Raw genomic sequence first — 18,649 nt, 5'->3', positions numbered from 1 at the left:
TTAGCTAAGCATTACTGCTGAGATCAAGAGCCACTGGGAATTGCCAGCAAACACCTCCCACCCCCACTGTGTAGTGTGTGTGTGTGTTTATGTACACATGTGTGCATGAGTGCATGAGTGTGTGTGTGTGTGTGTGTGTGCTTTACAGAAGTACCTATGTAGATCAGAAGAATTGCTCTTAAAGGAACTTCCATTTCTTTTTAGTACCAAAGAGTTCACATGCAAAAACATTATACAACTATGAAATCTTAAGGTGTAGGGCTGGAGAGATAGCTCATTAGTTCAGAATGCTAGCTGCTCCCCTAGAGGACCTGGGTTCAATTCCCAGAACCCACATGGAGACTCACAACTATTTGTAACCCTAGTCTTAGGGCATCCAACAGCCTCTTTGGCTTCTGTGGGCATTAGGTACTCATGTGGTGCACAGACATACATACTAGGAAAACACCCATACACACAAAAATAAACTAGTTAATTTAAAAAAAAGGAAACCTAAGGCCTAACTAAAAATGGCATTTGAATCACCACATCCACAAAGTATAGACTGAATCCTGAGTCTCTCTTTAGTGCTTTTGTGATCATTCTGAACCTTTTAAACCCTACCATTTGCTTCTGAGCTGGGCGGGGATGCTCAGTTAACGAGAATATTCCATTCTCTGGCCTGCCAAGTAAACATGGGCTTACTGTCTTCCTAGGAGTCAGGGTGGGTTCCTGTCAAATAGGCTGCACATTTCCATGAGCTTTAAGAAGCTGACTATCAGCCAGCCCCAGCCCACTGACTGTAATTGTTGACAGCTGTGTCTTGAAAAGCATTCCTTTTGTTGCTCATCTTGCTGAGTGAGTCGAATTGCTTCATTAACATTTAGGCCTTGTTACACGTTCAAGTGATCACAAGGTATTCAGACTTCAGAGCAGGGATTTCTGTTTGTTCTCTCTCTCTCTCTCTGTCTGTCTGTCTGTCTCTCTCTCTCTCTCTCTCTCTCTCTCTCTCTCTCTGTGTGTGTGTGTGTGTGTGTCTCTCTCTCTCTCTGTGTGTGTGTGTGTGTGTGTGAGAGAGAGAGAGAGAGAGAGAGAGAGAGCGTGCATGCACGCCAAACATGACAAGCCCCCATTTTTGTAATGAGTTTCTGTGTATGAGGTGCTTTTGAAAGTGGATTTACATCTTTGTTCATTTGTCATGCAAGGACGTGTGACAGTGATTGTTACAGGTTGACCTAGTTATTAGGGCCTTTTATATTTGTGAAGAGCAAATTTCAAATCATTCCTTAGAATAATGATGACTAGCCTGCTGTTTCAGCACTCAAGAAGAAAGTGTTATCTCTGATGGTCTAGTGGATGTTTGACAGGTTGAGGGGACATACTCCCCTACAAAGAAGTCTTTATAGATTTCACTAAGTCATCCTTAACAAACATCCAATGTAAGCTAAACCTGGTGACCATCCTATGACATCTGGACATTTATGCTGTAAAGCACTTTCCCATAAGAACCCAACAGCCGTTATTCATGACTCACTCGGTTGAGTGAGCCTCCAGGATAGGAATAATTGTTGCAGACCCCAGCTACTTGTATAATATCACTCCTTTGTCCTAGGAGAGTTCAATTACTGTGAAGGTGATGATCTGTGGTAATAATGCTTAATGCTTGTCTTCCCAAACTCCCTTGCTGCTAGATGTGGTCTATGTGTAACCCCATCTTGCCAATGAAATGTAAAAGAAAGTCATGGAATACGGTGTTCAAAAGAAGCAAGTCTACTCGGCAGTTTAAGGGGCATTTGTTCCCTTACTGCTTTTCCCTCCTCTCTCTCTCTCTCTCTCTCTCTCTCTCTCTCTCTCTCTCGTACCTCAGAACATTGCTATACTGGCTGCAGGCCACACAGCAGTCCTCCTGTGTGCATGAGGGATAGGAAATTGGAAGGAACCCAAATCTCTGAAGCAACCTAGAGAAACTATACTGATTTTCCTGCCTAGTTCTGATCTTCTATTGTCAGTTTAAGCCACCAAAATGTGAGTTTCTCAATATTTTCAGTTTTCAGTTAAACATTCTTTCTTTCTTTCTTTTTTCTTTTCTTTTTCTTTTTTTCTTTTTTTTTTTTTTTTTTTTTTTTTTTTTTTTTTTTTTTTTGTAGTGAGAAAGGATCCCAGGAAGTGGACATAAAATCACTGAGAGTTGGGTTTGTTTTGGTTTTGGAATTTTGGTTGGAACCTATTCTAGGTGTCCATTACTAACTAATTACTCTAAATACTTAGAACTTCAGACAACAGCCATGCTATCTCTTGACTTTGTGGTCAGGCTCGAAGCAACAGCTGGGCAGATTTTCTTCCTCCTGGATTGGTTTAGGTCACTGAGTGGCACTCAGCTGGTAGACAGGCTGGTCCAAGGCAGTGTTATTCACATGTCTGGAGCCTTAGCAGTAAGGTCCATAGAGCAGGGATCAGCAGGGTCTCTCAACTACAGTTGCATGTGGCTTCTCCATTGTTAAGGATTCATTATGGCTGGTCAGATATGGTATGGTGGTTCACAGTATTCAGAGGGAACGTATTGCGGTAAATAAGGATCAGGATAAACAAATAAGCCGAATAGATGTTTATTCAGGGAGAAATAACTTACAACCTAGACAGATGAACACCAGGAAATTCAACCCGATCCTCTCCTGTCCGAGTCACGCCAGAAAGAGAGCGCCTTCCTGGCCCCCTCCGACCTCCTTCCTCAGGTCACCTCCGCCCATAGCTCCACCCCCCAATGGGCGTGGTCAGTGCTACAGAAGGACTACCTCACTACAATTCCCCTTTTAGTCTAAAGAAAAGATTTAGGCTTAATACAAAACTATATACAAAACAGTGAATAACAAGTGTGCTCTAAGAAAAGGAAAATCGAGAACAAAATGACCTACATATCTAGTCCTAGGGTGAGGGCATAATGGAGTTTACAATAGAGTTGTCCTAAGCTGGAAAACGTAAGTCTAGTACCTAATATATCTAACTAGGAAGAGAGAATAATAGTTGTGATAGTTTAATCTTCAACCTCATCAAGACCTGAGAAGGAAAATAACAATACTAGAGTAGACAGGAAATGCGGATGGACAACTTCCAAAACGGTGCAGCAAGGACAGAAACAGCAAGCCACCTGAACAGTCACCCTAGGTCTCACAGCGATGTTGGTACACCCAGATTTGGCTAAGGCCAAGAGAACTTGACAGACCACAACAACAGCAGGGAAATAGAATGGCTGTCTTACCCTGACTTGGCAAGGTCAAGCAGTCTTCTATATTTGTCTCCTGCAAGCACATAGGACTGCATGTCCAAATCAGTGGTCAAGGTGGGGGCAATTCTATGCCCAACAGGCCATTAGCTGAGGCGAGATTGAACTCCAGCAGGAGCAACAACAGTGTCCAACATATTTTCGGGAAAATGCACGGTGCTGTCAGGAGCAACAGTGTCTCATGTCAATGGAGTACTAATATTAAAACATTTAAATGCCATGTTCTGCATGTCTATGAAGGATTGAAGATTAAGCATCTATATCTGACTAATCTCATAGGTACAGGAAATGTGAGTGAAGATAATCTGTAATACTCGGGAACTTAGCTAAAAAGACTGATTAAAACTTTCCTGAGTAAAGCAGGAACAAATACTTAAACAATATAACTATTTACATGTACCTACATGTAAATCCCTAAAATAGAGGTAGAGTATAAGTGCCAAGACAAGAGGTAGAACTATAAAGGGCAGCAAGATAAATATCCCAAATTGTATCAATATACAAAATGTCTTGAATACAGGAAAAGTATACATACATAGAATATGGTAAAAAATAATGTGCGTAAATATTATAAGTGGAAACATTTAACACAATATAACAAAATATAAACTTAATTTTACATAGCTTACCACATAGGAATACATAACAATGTAAGCTGTAAAATACTATCTCATTCATACTCAAATTCTCAAGGAAACAGGCTAATCTACTTATATCCCCTCTAAACCATACCTTTACCCACCATTCCCTATTCCTGTCTAAAAGATAAACCCGAGTGTAAGCATCACCCAATCCCAAATAACTAAAACCAACCCAAAGACGATGACTATTATCCCAAAATTCCAAGGGTAGGGAAAGGGGGCGTAGTCATATAAAGATTACTTCCTGCTGAAATGGGACGATGATTGCTCCAATGGATCCTGTAGGAAGAAAATTTTTAGCAACCAAATTTCTCAATAGAACTGGCTGTGACATATGTAGTTAGGCACTGTGTGGCAGAAAATTCTTGACTATAGTTCTATTTGAAACTGGCCAGGGTGTAATAAAAAGGTGCACCATTACAGCTAGCTAGTCATGAGTTGTCTCGAGCAAAACAGTCTCAAACCGGTTTTAGGGTGATGTTTGTAGTTCCGATGCATCAGGTTGAGTCAAGTGGAAATGATGATGTGGGGCCCCATCTTCTTTCCGGAAAGTTCAAAGACTGCTGTTAAGAATCGTTATTATTCCTTGTGGAAAAGTTACACATCAATATTAAAGTAAAATTTTCAAGTTTTAAGGTATGCATTAGGGAAAGACAACAATAAGCATTAAAAATATGTGAGAAAATTAGGATTTCAGAGAGAAAATTGCATAAGATATGAGTCCCCAGATTTTGTTTCTTCTGCCTTACACCAATTGGCTTCTTGATTTAAGGCAGAAACCATGAATTTAATCTTAACAACATGCTTGAATTTAGAGAAGGAAAGCCAAATCCAACTCCAAAGCCAGCATTGGTTTACAAAATTTGGGACTTCAGGAATACTAGATAATAGAGAGAAATAGATTTCTATATAGAAATAGTTTACTACAATTAAATATTTTTTTTTTTTTTTTTTTTTTTTTTTTTTTTTACCATATATCAGATTCTGCTTCCTTAAGTGATTGTTTCTGAAGAGCTGTCTTCTCTTCTGTAGGCACCTACATGTTCAGTGTCTTTTGGCTGTTTGATGATAGGTTTTCTCTGTTTTCCTGTAAAAACAAGAACAGAACACTTCCCCTACCTTTGAGAGGCCTCCGCACACCTCATAGGACCTAGTTTGTTGGATGACTTGTCATTTCTCTTCATTAAGATGCTTCTCTTGTTCAACTCGGATCTTGATTAACTTAGATGGTATCCATAGTTTTTCTTCTCCTGTAGATACAAATGCAAAACCCCTACCCCAACGTAACACATATCCTGCTTTCCATTCTGAGGTCAGTACATCCTTGAAATACACTGGCTGATTTAGTTCAGAAGTTTTTTCTATCGTCCAATGTCTTTCTGCAGCTGTTTTTCCTTTTTCATCAGCATTAAGAAAGTTTAATGTTAATAAAGCATTATGTAATCTGTGTTTGGGTGTTTTGGTTCCTCCTGCCTGTTTATGGAGCATTTCTTTTAAAGTACGATTGGATCTCTCAACCACTGCTTGTCCTGTAGGATTGTGTGGTATACCAGTTATGTGCTTTATCTTGTAATACTCAAAAAACTCTTTCAATTTGCTGGAGACATATGCTGGAGCATTGTCAGTTTTTATTTGTGCAGGTATGCCCATAATGGCCATTACCTCTAAAAGGTGCGTTATAACAGAATCAGCCTTTTCAGAGCTCAGAGCAGTAGCCCACTGAAACCCTGAAAATGTATCTATAGTGTGATGTACATATTTTAATTTTCCAAATTCTGCAAAATGAAACACATCCATTTGCCATATTTCATTCCTATTTATACCTTTAGGGTTACTGCCTGGTGGTAAAGGAGTTTGGTTATAGAATGAGCAAGTAGGACATTTCCTTACTATTTCCTTGGCTTGTTCCCAAGTGATAGAAAAATCCTTTTTTAAACCTTTACTGTTCACGTGGTGTTTCTTATGAAACTCTGAGGCTTCTAGCACACTTCCTATCAATAAACGATCAATTTCATCATTGCCTTGTGCTAGAGGACCTGGCAGACCCGTATGGGATCTGATGTGTGTTATATATATAGGATGAGTCCTCTTTCTGATAGTATCTTGTAACTGTATAAACAATGAAGTTAATTCTGTATTGTCAGGAATAAATTCTGCAGTCTCAATGTGTAAAACGACTCTCTCTGCGTATTGAGAGTCAGTAACTATGTTGAGGGGTTCTTTAAAATCCATAAGTACCATGAGAATGGCATACAATTCTGCCTTTTGTACAGAATTGTAAGGGCTTTGAACCACTTTGCTAATATTTCCTGATTTATATCCTGCCTTACCTGATTTATTTGCATCAGTGTAGAATGTATGAACTCCAGAAATAGGTGTTTTTCTTACAATGCGTGGAAGAATCCAAATCGTTTTCTTTATGAATTTGATTCTCTCAGTTTTGGGATAGTTGTTGCTAATTGTTCCCAAAAAGTTACTGCAAGCTCTCTGCCAATATTCGTTATCTTTCCATAAGGAAGAAATTTCCTCATTAGTTAAAGGTACTATAATTTCTGCTGGGTCCCTTCCTATTAGCTGACGAAGTCTTAATTTACCTTTTATAATCAAGTCAGAGATCTTTTCTATATATGTTTTCAGTTTTTTATTCTGTTTATGTGGTAGGAATATCCATTCTAATATGATATCTTCTCTCTGCATCAAAATCCCTGAAGGATATTCTCTAGATGGTAATATAACCAGAATACAGTCTAGGTTTGGATCCACACGGTCCACATGTGCTTCTAGTATCCTCTTTTCTACCCATTCTAATTCCTTCTCAGCTTCAGCTGATAGTATTCGTGGACTATTCAAGTCCTTATCTCCTTTTAGGGCCATTTTCAAGTTTTTCAAATCATGCCCTTCTACTCCAATTATGGTTTGCAATTGAGAAATCTCTCCTAGTAATTTTTGAAGATCATTAAGAGTCTGGTAGCGATCTCTTCTGATCTGTACTTTTTGTGGTCTAATTTTCTGTAGACCTATTTTATATCCTAAGTAGTTGATAGACTCTCCTTTTTGTATTTTTTCAGGTGCAATTTGTAATCCCCAGCGAGGTAAAACTTCCTTTACTTTCTCAAACATTTTTTCTAATATTTCTCCTTTAGAGTCAGCTAACAATATATCATCCATGTAATGATAGATTATGGATTGTGGAAACTGTTTACGAATTATTTCTAACGGTTTTTGTACGAAATATTGGCACAGGGTGGGGCTATTTAGCATTCCCTGTGGCAAAACCTTCCATTGATATCTCTTCACCGGTTGAGAATTGTTATAATTAGGTACCGTGAAGGCAAATTTCTCTTTGTCTTGTTCTTGTAAAGGTATAGTGAAGAAGCAATCCTTTAAATCAATAACTATAATAGGCCATTCTTTGGGTATCAAAGAAGGCAAGGGCATTCCAGGCTGTAGAGAGCCCATTGGCTGGATAACTTTATTGATGGCTCTCAGGTCTGTAAGCATTCTCCATTTACCAGATTTCTTTTTGATCACAAATACAGGAGAATTCCAAGGGCTGGTTGATTCCTCAATATGTCCAGCATTTAGCTGTTCCTGAACCAGGCTTTCTAAAGCTTCTAACTTCTCAGAGGTCATAGGCCATTGTCCTACCCAGACAGGTTCCTCTGTTAGCCATTTTAAAGGTAGGGCTTTTGGTTCCTCTGTTTGTTCAGCATTTGTATTTTGTTTTTGTACTGCCTGGATATTTGGTCTCTGTCTTGTATAGTACTTAACAGTATTCTTTCCACAATCATGAGGTCGTCTATGGTTCCTATCTAATACAGGAGGAATGTTAATCTGTGTATTCCATTGCTGTAATAGATCACGACCCCATAAATTTATCACTACATCAGCCACATATGGTCTCAACCTCCCTCTCTGTCCTTCTGGTCCTATACAGTCAATCCATCTCGTGCTTTGTTTTACCTGAGCCAGGGTTCCAATCCCTAAGAATTGAACATTTACCTCATGCAGGGGCCATCTTTGAGGCCAAGATTTATTAGATATGATAGTTACATCAGCTCCTGTGTCCACCAGACCCTCAAACAGTCTATTATTCATCTTAACTATCAATCTAGGCCTATGACTATTTATAGCAGTTTGCCAAAATATACGTTTTTCATTTCCTTCTGTCATGTTTGATTCAACTTCCGTCACTAGTTCGTCATCCAGAGCAGTATGAGTTTTTATAATAGGCACAGAATTTTCTAATTGTCCTGTGGGAGATTGTCTTCCACTGTGACTGGGAATGTTCGAACCACCTGTGACGTGGGGGCCTTCGAGAGGCCCCCCAAGGAGTTTCCCGATGGTAAAGGGTTTCCTTGCTTGTCTCTGGTCGATCTACACTCATTTGTCCAGTGTCTGCCTTTGCCACACCTTCTACATAACCCAGGAGGCTGAGGCCTTCTGTTTGATTCATTCCTGGGGGTGTTACTTCTAGGGAAGCTTTGCCTACAATTTCTTTTTAGATGTCCTATCTTACCACAGTTATAACATCTGACATTATGATATCTTTTCAAACCTTTGGGGATGGCTTCTCCTACCCAAGCTTCTAAGTCACCATAGTAAGGAACTCTGTTATCTTGATATCTTCTCTGACCTTTAGATATGGCTTCTCCTATCCATGCTTCAGTCTTATTGTCATTATACTCAATGTTGCCTGTATATAGGACCCATTCATCCAAGGGTGCTGATCGCATTTTTAAAGGCCAAAGCACCTGTTTGCATTGAGGATTCGCATTCGTATAAGCTAAAGATTCTATGAGTATTCGCCTAGCATCTATGTCTGCTATCTCTAATTGTACTGCCCTAGATAATCTTTCTAAAAAGATACTAAAACGTTCTCTAGGTCCTTGCTTTATCTTGGTATAAGGTTCTATCCTCTCTCCTAATTCATGAACCTTATCCCAAGCATTCAAAGCTGCTGTACTGCATAGAGACAAGATGTGTTCATCATAGGCAGCTTGGGTTTCTGGGTCAGCATAGAGACCCTCACCAAGAATTTTATCTTGGGGAGCTTTATACCCTTTCTTTAAGCCCTGAAGTTCAAGAGCTTTTGCTTCCTCTCTCCATAAAGCCCTCCATTCTATTTGAGAGGCGCTTTCAAGGACAGCTGATATTAATTGATCCCAATCCTTAGGGGTTACCTTGTTATTCCATGCCCATGATTCTACTAATTGCTTCACATAAGGTGAATGCATGCCATAAGAGACTACTGCTTCCTTTATACCTTTTAAATCTTTCATACGTATTGGTTCCCACTGATATGCAACGACACCTTTTGGATGTTTCTTCGTTGCTGGCTTTTCATGAATAGATACAGGGAAAGCTCCCCTGACCCTAAATGGTGTGGAAAATTTTAAATCTTTTTCATGCCCTATTACCTGTAGTTCTTCTTCTGATGTATCAGACTGAAGGTCTTCTAAAGCCTGAAATCTATTCACCATTGTTTCTTTGAGTGTCTGAACTTCTTGAATCAAATAACTTTCTAGAGACTTCATTGTATCAGTCAGTTTCTTACTTTCTCCAACTACAAATGATTCCATGTTTTTAATCTTATCATCCTTAGATATTATCTGAATGGCGTGTAAACTGCCTTCCAGAAACAATGTTCTATCTGCTAGCTTGCCATTATCCTCAGACATGGAAGAGATTCTGTCATCTAGTCTTTCTATCTGATGTTCCAGTTTTTTAAACTTATTAGTAGCTTCCTCCGACCAGGAGTGGGCTGTTTCTGCTAGTTTGTTAATGCATTGCATTGTTTCTGTTCTGGTTATTGAAGTATCTGACATTAAACAAATTATACCTTTCAGCTCGCCAACGCCATCTTCAATATTCTGAATCTTTCTTTCTATATTTTCTATGCTTTGAATTCTATCATTTTCAATGTTTCGAATCTTTGTCTCTATGTTTTGAATTCCATCATTTTCAATGTTTTGAATCCTTGTCTCTATGCTTTGAATTCTATCATTTTCAATGTTTCGAATCTTTGTCTCTATGTTTTGAATTCCATCATTTTCAATGTTTTGAATCCTTGTCTCTATGCTTTGAATTCTATCATTTTCAATGTTTCGAATCTTTGTCTCTATGTTTTGAATTCTATCATTTTCAATGTTTCGAATCTTTGTTACTAAGTCTCCCATGGTTTGTACAAGTTCCTTATTGTTTGCTGTAATCTCAAACCATTTCTTTAAGAATATCATGTTAATGATGAAACCCATTGCTATTACAAAATAAAAGTATATATTGGTCCAGTCATAAGTTTCTTCTGCTAAAATCCCTTCTACATATGAAGTAAAATAATTCCTAAAGTTCTGCATAGTAAAATTATCTGCCATAGTTATAGAACAATTTATCTCAGATTTTATATCAGCTTAAATTGCAAAGGATGTTACAATTACCTTAGGTGTAATTCTGCTGTCCTGGAACTTTGATGCTTTTAGTTGTATATCTCAGCTTGTGGTAGCTACGCCTGGAGGTGTGTCATCAAATAGCGCCTAGCCGCCCAGGCTCGTCTGATCCCGGTTCCTGTAAAAAATTCTTAACAAACTATGGCAAGCAGAATTTTGTTAAAAGGGGACTTTTGGAGTTACTTGTAACACAAGACGAAACGCGTGCAAGCCGGGCGGGTGCCGCCGGGTGGGTGCCGCCGGGCGGGTGCCGCCGAGAGGCTCTGCGCGAATGCAAAGTCCCGTGCGGAAATGGGCAAAAAATGTTAAGCGGTAAGTGCCTTCTCAGGTCTGCTTTAGCGGCAAAGATCTCCTTTGCAGTAAGGAAGAGGCAAATGTCCCAAAGCTGTGGTGAGTCCACCTGGTTAAACCCTGCCTGTTGGGGAAGGTGGGGGGAGGGGGCGGCTTCTGCCGCCTGGGGGCAAAACCCAGGTAAATCCCACTTCTGACACCAGATATTGCGGTAAATAAGGATCAGGATAAACAAATAAGCCGAATAGATGTTTATTCAGGGAGAAATAACTTACAACCTAGACAGATGAACACCAGGAAATTCAACCCGATCCTCTCCTGTCCGAGTCACGCCAGAAAGAGAGCGCCTTCCTGGCCCCCTCCGACCTCCTTCCTCAGGTCACCTCCGCCCATAGCTCCACCCCCCAATGGGCGTGGTCAGTGCTACAGAAGGACTACCTCACTACAGGAACGAACTCCATAAGAAGAAGTTTCCAGCTCCTTAAGTCAGTGCCTGGGAAAAGCCATACAACAGTTTCTTCTCTATTGTGTTGATCAAAGCAGTCACAGAGCCTGTATAGATTCTGGGGTGAGGGGACTTAATCTGCCTCCAGGTAGGCCTATCACCAAAGACTCTGGAGTTACCAGAACAAGGTCAACAGCTACTTTAACCAAGTTTGTTTTATAGACCTACCGTAGACAGTTAAGGTAGCTGAAAGCATGTATAATGTCAACTCTGGTTTATCTTTCAGATAGACAGAAAGGTGCCAGGCTCTAATTTGGGTGGGATTTACTAGATAGGAGTGTAGTGACCCATATCCCTTTGTGGCTTTTTCATGATGCAGCTTGTGTGTGTGTGTGTGTGTGTGTGTGTGTTGATGTGGCTTGTGTGTGGAAGTTGGGGGGGTGTCTAGGTAGAGGCTTTCCATGATGTGGCTGCCCAGAAGGCAGCCCACAAGTAACTTCAATGAAATCCTGGGTTCTCTAAACCGAATTTGGATGGAATTGCTTCCTTCGTCTATCTATTGCTTCTGGGATGGATGGGTATTTCTACATGTAGTCTCTGTAGGAAAAGTAGCAAATGGATAATGTGATGATGAACATAATCCATAAAGTGCGTTGTTGTTAGGTTGAGGCTGTAGACAATGAACAAATGTTTTCCATCTACTTTGTGGGGTTCTTTAGCTGAACTACAAATTAAATTGACATAAAGCAGATTATAGAAGAAAAAATGTATTTAATTATATACACACAGCACACATGATTCCCACAAAGTCTAAAGCTCAAAGGGAGCTGGGTGATTCAGCCTTACACAGGATCTTGAGCTATGAGAAAAAGCACGGACTCAGGGTTTCCAGAGATGGTAAAGACAAACCACTGAACAATAAAGGAATGAAGGAAGGGACATATGGTGACTGCAGGTGATAAACTCTGTCTTTTTTTAGCAACCCTTTTTCCTGTCAGCAGGTACTTAATTTAGACTTCTTTGTAAGTGTAAATTTTTTTTTAACAAAAGATACATTTTTGGAGCTGCACTTATATCTGTAGTTTCCCAGAATAAAAACGAGGTATAGTTTAGGGTAACATATCCTGGTCTCTTGCAGACATAGAGTGGTATGTTCTGAACCGCAAGGTTCTCATTGGCTATCCAAGAATGTGTAACTCTTAAAAAGTGTTATTTTCAAAAATTCTTGGTGGCCTAAGGTAGCTGACATGATGGAACAGAGAGACTGCCCCTCAGATGTGGGGTCCTTAGTTCCTTTCTCCACCCAGTACCAAGGTGTTTGTGACCAAGGGCCAATCCAGCAATGCCTTTGGGCTGTCGTTTCCCTATCAATGACTGGGGTTTATAATTTCTGACATCTCTTCTGTTGCAAAGTTGCATGGGTCCACGCAATCACTACTTTCACGATTATGAAAATGCCCGAGTCCTCATGGTTTCTTTCTTTTATTCTTAAAACTAACAAACTTCCTCTGGGGTTGAATTCCACTGGACTTTTCCTTCACAGACTTAATCTGTTTGTAGAGCAGACCCTAGAGAGGACTTGGACAAAGACAATATTTTTGTGAGAACTGAATCTACCCACTTAATTCAATTCTCTTAACTTTCCCCAAGAATACCCTCTTTCTAAATGTCCCCTGCTGTTCTTGTCTTAAAATTATAGTATAAAATGTTTCCATTAACATTGGAACAGGACAAACAAACTGAACAATGTTCCAGGCTGCATTGGCTCCCTTGTGACTTGGGAATCTGAGTGGTCTTAGTAACAGTAAAAGTAACTTGGGGTTCGGAGAAGAGAATGAGACCCTACATGACCTATAGATGAATGCCAGGGAGGAGAACTTTGAATTTGGTGAGGCAAAACCTTATTTCTCTCAAGGAATGTACTCATTTCTTTCCATACCAAGAATTTGTAGAAGTAACATGTAATTTAATTCCACAAACATTTGAAAATGCTGTGTGACTTCACAGACATTGTAGTGATTGGGGCAGAGTGAGGGTAAGGAAAAGTATCAGCTCAGGACCCCTAAGCCTAAGTTCTCAGCACAAAGGAGATTTACTTGCCCCAGAGGGACAGAGGACAGAGGATAAGAGACAAAGACAGGAGATAGAGGATGAGGGAGAAGGGGGAGTTATTAAGAGAAGGGGGAAAGGTATTTGTCCAGGAGGGACAAAGGACTGCCTCTGGATAGAGAGGAGACAGACTTAGCACATAGGAAAATGGCAGCTTATAAAGCTACAAAGGGAAAACCCATGTTAGGGTGAGGTATTTAATTTTAATCGGGCTTGTTAATTAGGTGAGTCAAAGGGGGCTTCTGATGGCTGGGCTTAAATACTTTGGTAGCTAGACCTTGGTAGTCAGCCTCAGGAGGAGGAAGTGGCCAAATAAGGGAATAGACTTTGGTGGCCAGCTTTAGGGATGCAATCTAACAGTTTTTTTTAGTAAGGAAAATGGAATGGAGGAGAAGGGGCAAGGCCTGCCAGAGCTAAAACTATGCATGACTTTGGTTGTGCCTCCTGCACTATCTGGTCAGATCTATCAATTACTTTTTGATTCCAGACAAATGATATTTGGGTTCTTCTGGAGCAGCGGTTCTCAACTTGTGGGTTGCAAACTCTTTGGGAGTTGAATGACCTTTTCACAGGGATCACCGAAGACCCCAGAAAACATAGATATGTACATGATGATTCATAACAGTAGCAAAATTACAGTTATGAAATAGCAATGGAAATAGTTTTATGGTTGGGGGGTCAACACAACATAAGGAATTGTATTAAAGAGTCACAGCATTAGGAAGATTGAGAGCCACTGTGTTAGAGGGAATGCCCCTGTAATAGATTTTCCAAGATCTTAATAGGATTTTCCACTAGTGAGCACTGTAGTTTGTCTTAGCAAATCCACATTCCAAGATCTTCCTAGGCTGTACTTCAGATGGCCTTAACAAACGAGACTGCTTCATATCAGCAGCTAGTCTCCTTTGGATATTTTGTCACCAAAAGGATTCGGAGTAAGTACAAATGTATAAAATATTATTTTGCAGGTGAATAATTTCACCAAATAGTAGTGCAATAATCAGAATATATTTACCGAGGCCCAGTAATGTCTCAAACTATGACTCCAGGTTTCCCACACACAATTTAACGCTGGGCATCCTTAAGTTTCCATCTAAAAGGCTCCAGTCCAGGGAGACAGTCTCCACCCTGTGCTGAGGCACCCCTAAGTTAGCCCAGTTCTTTGCCAAACCCTGAGAGTTTTCCACTTCTGCCTTTGTCCAATTATCTCTTGGGGGTAATGCAAATACTGCTAGAACACCAAAGAACATTTGAAAACAAACAATTTGTGTTTTGTTGACTTGGTAACAAAAGACAAGGCAATAAGGAAGCAATTACTCTCTTTCAAGGCTTGTGTGGTAAACACCCATTGTCACCGATTTCTGGATTTCTTGGAGTGTCTTTTTACTCCAACAAAATGTCTTGTTGAGAAATCCACAGAACCTGTAAGGGAGATTAGCGGGCAGCCTGGTGGGTACAGAGTTAATCTTCTCTATCATCTTGTCAAATGCTTAGATCCTGAGTTTGCACCTCTTACCACCTTACCCTTTCATGTATTCTTCACCTCGTAAGTCTTTTCTTTGTTACTCTTTCTTCTTTTTTGCCTGTGGGACTCTCTTCATTCACAGACACCCTTTCTGTAAATCTGTCTGGCTGACTCAGCTATGCACTTCACTGACTTAATACCAGTAAACACAAACACCTTGAGAAAAATTCCTCTTTCCACACAGTGCTTCCTACCTTCCTCTCCTAAGTCAAAATCTTGATCCCCACCCCCTTTGTCTGTTAATGTGGGTTTGTAGACATTCCATTTCAATACAGAGCCCCATCATTAAGTTGTGAAAAACAGACATGAATATAGCAGGTACTTAGAATATGCTTTTGCTAAAAGGTGTTGACTCCTCGTGTGGGCCTGGAAGAAAACACCCTGGTGTCTCTACTTTCATTTTGTGTCTGTCCCTTTATTGAAAGTGGACTGTGGCTCAACTCAGTAGGTAGTGAGTCAGACATTATCTAAATTATAAAACATTAGGGTTAGACCCTCCCTCATCAACAGCTGGTATAACCATGGACTGGATCTGGGGACTATAATTATTGGTGAGAGGAATCCAAACATGACTGCTGGAGCTCAAAACCTCACAATATTATTGTCTAGCAGGAAACTTGCTGATAGCCAGAAAAGGATGCACCCTTGTCCCCTCCTGCATGTCATCCAAATGGGCTTGTCAAATACTTAGATAGGAAAACACCCTCCGGAGTGAGTGATGTGGGATGTCCTTCTGTACTTTGTATGTGTTGTTTTTATTGGTTGATGAATAAAGCTGTTTTGGCCTATAGCAGGGCAGAATATAGCTAGGTGGGAAATCCAGACAGAGATACAGGGAGAAAGAGTTGAGGAGCCCCAGAGAAAACAAAACATGTAGAAAATGAGGTAACAAGCCATGAACCATGTGGCAAAGCACAGATAAGAAATATGGGCTAATTTAAATGTAAGAGCTAATTGGCAATAAGCTTGAGCCACTGGCCAAACAATTATAATTAATATTAAGCCTCTGAGTGATTATTTTATAAGGGGCTGCAGGATGGGGCAGGACACAGAACAGTTTCCAGCTACAAATGATCTCTGTTCAAGAGAATTTAAAATAGTATAAAACCTGCCAAAAATGTAGATGGAGTCTTTGAGTCAGAGGCTTATGCTCACTCTATGTATCCCTAGTAATGAGTCTTGCCTGTCTGTTTACTACCTTGTGTGTGTTTATTATGAATGGTCTTTAGATTCGTGTGTGTGTGTGTGTGTGTGTGTGTGTGTGTGTGTGTGTGTCCCTGCAGAGACCAGGCACATTTGATCTTGAGGAGCTGGAGTTCCCAAGGGCTGTGAGCCACCTGACATAGATACTCAGGCCCTTTGCAAAAGCAGCACTCTTAACCACTAAGGCGTTTCTCCAGCCTGCCTCTAAATTCTTTCAATGGAAATTACAAGGAGCTGAGGAGAATCCAAAGCAAGATATTGTCGAAAGACACATAACCATTCAAGGAGTATATTTCTAAAACCTCGTGGTACCCAACCATCTCATCCCCCTAAGGATGAAAGCACAAAGTTAAGGTTAAGTACTAAGGTATTTCACTGTTGCCTTTTATAGTATCCTGTTATAGAACTTTGAACATGTCTCTAAACGTATCTGGTTATTGTTCTATAGTTAGTTTATACTGGAACAGTGAAGCTTCAGAGACAAGTCACCCCACGATGGAAAGGGGACAGCTGCACAGAGTGGAACAATCATCTCATGAAAATTGGGTTGTCCCTCTAAGCAATACAGTCTGCTCTGAAATCATCTTGCAAAACCAGGATTAACTAGATCACATGGCTAATTGGATTACAGTTCAGTCAAGACCACTCCAGTATACACACCCTTTGCCCTCTGCCACGATTAATATGAGTAAAAGCTCATATTAATTGTGTCAGCCAGGGATCCCTGGAGGAACAGAACTGGTGTACTAACTTACGTGGTACATGCTTGGATAGCCCAACAGTGGCTGTATACTGCAGAGGCTGAGAACCTGGTGGGTGCTGTCTCCATAATGGTTGGCTTCTCAGCAATTGCAACCTTGTGATGAAGGCCTGGAGGACTCCTGGAGAGCCACAGCTCTTTGTCCACTTTGGACGGAGTAGACACTGGACCCTAGTGTTATAGAGAAGTTAGATTTCCTCACCAGCAAAGGTAAGCAGGCAAAAGGAACAGCTTTTCCTCTGATCTCCCAATACCTGGGCTTTTACTGGAATGGACTTCCCATCTTGGGGAAGATTTGCAACCTCTCAGTTACTCCTTCCAGGGAATACCTTTACAGACTCACTCAGAGTACTGTCTCTTACATAGTTCCTGATCCAATCAAGTTGACCTCCAGAAGATAGGTCTCCATTTTATCGACTAAAATCCTTTCCTAACCACCACCCTTACTTTCCTGTGTATTTGGCTAGAACTAATTTGCTGTGTCCCCCTCTAGTGTCAAGCCTAGGGCTCCAGTTACAGAGCATGCTAAATTGATGCTTACTGGAGTTTGAAGAAAGCAGAGTGGTCATATGAGTGCTATCTAGCATAGACAGAAATGTATGTGCCTTCCCACAATGTCAGGGTTTACTGAATAACATCAAATATACACACTCTATTGATTTTGTTGACTATAATTGACCAAGTAGACTTGTGCTGGCTATAGGCTCTTTTATTATACTGTTAGCTACCAATATTAACTCTCAAATAACACATTGCAGTGTGTGTGTGTGTGTGTTTGTAGAAGTATGCAGTATCTATCTATTTATCATCTACCTACCTACCTACCTACCTGTATTTATATACACATACACAGAACGACTACAAAAGGATTAAAGAAGTTCTGGAGTTCAGAAAGGCTTTACTGGAAGCAAAGATACTGGATGCAAAGAGAGATAAGATATTAACTAACTCAAGAGCTTCTTGTAGTGCAGTAGGGTCACAGCTAAGGCACAGAAGTCATAGGACCTGGAGGCAAAGCACATGACCTGGTACAGACAGAGAGATGGATGGGTGAAAATGATTCTAGTGGGTCTTGTCAAGCAGAGGTAACCATGCTAAGCTGAAGCCCCAGAGACAGTAGAGAGTTCTCCACCTGTCTGTCCCTTGATGCACATACTGGTGGTCAGATGACAGGTAGGTAAACTGTTGCCATTGCAGTATGGACTGTCCTTCCTTTTATGGGGTTCAGATAAGGGTCTTGACCCTTTGTTGGTCTTGTGTATTCAAAACATTCTCACATTGGGTTTTGCAATATGGTGTATTTTCTTATGTGCCAATGCTCATGTTTCTGATCTATTTGGATAAAATTATAGATGGTACCTTTGTATTTGTAAGAATAAGGTATTTAGCAGCCTGTGTGTGCACACACGCGCGCGCGCGCGCGCACACACACACACACACACACACACACACACACACACACGCACGCACACACGAAACAGAATTATTTTGAGGCTGGATAGAAAGACTTGGAAAGGAAAAAGCCCTACAGTTTGAAGCCTACCCAAAGCCTCTCATTACAGCACAATTAGCAAGATTTCCTTTGAAGGTTGCCTATATAGAGAAAATACTTATTTTATGTAGTGATAATTCAAATAAAAATGTTAAAATAATGGGCCATGCTTAAAGCCCCGGTGTGTACAACCTTTGAGAAAGGCCTTTCTCTTTGCCCAACAATAGAGCTGTAATTTTTAGGAATCTCACCAGGGACACTTGCAGTAAAAGGCATAGCTTGACATCCTTGTGTGACATTTTGTGACCTGTAGCCCTATCCCATCCAATGGTTGTCCCATCCAAGGCACCTTCAGAGCAGTCTATTATATTATTTCTTTAAAGAAATGGGGGTGGGTAGACACTTTTTTAAGCACCCTTTGAGATGTAACCAGAGAGTCACTGAAATTGTTTCTGTGGCTACTGCTGAGACTTACATG

The sequence above is a fragment of the Phodopus roborovskii genome, unplaced genomic scaffold (assembly GCF_943737965.1).
Source record: "Phodopus roborovskii unplaced genomic scaffold, PHOROB, whole genome shotgun sequence".
Lineage (NCBI taxonomy): Eukaryota > Metazoa > Chordata > Mammalia > Rodentia > Cricetidae > Phodopus > Phodopus roborovskii.
Note: the sequence above shows the minus strand (reverse complement) of the source record.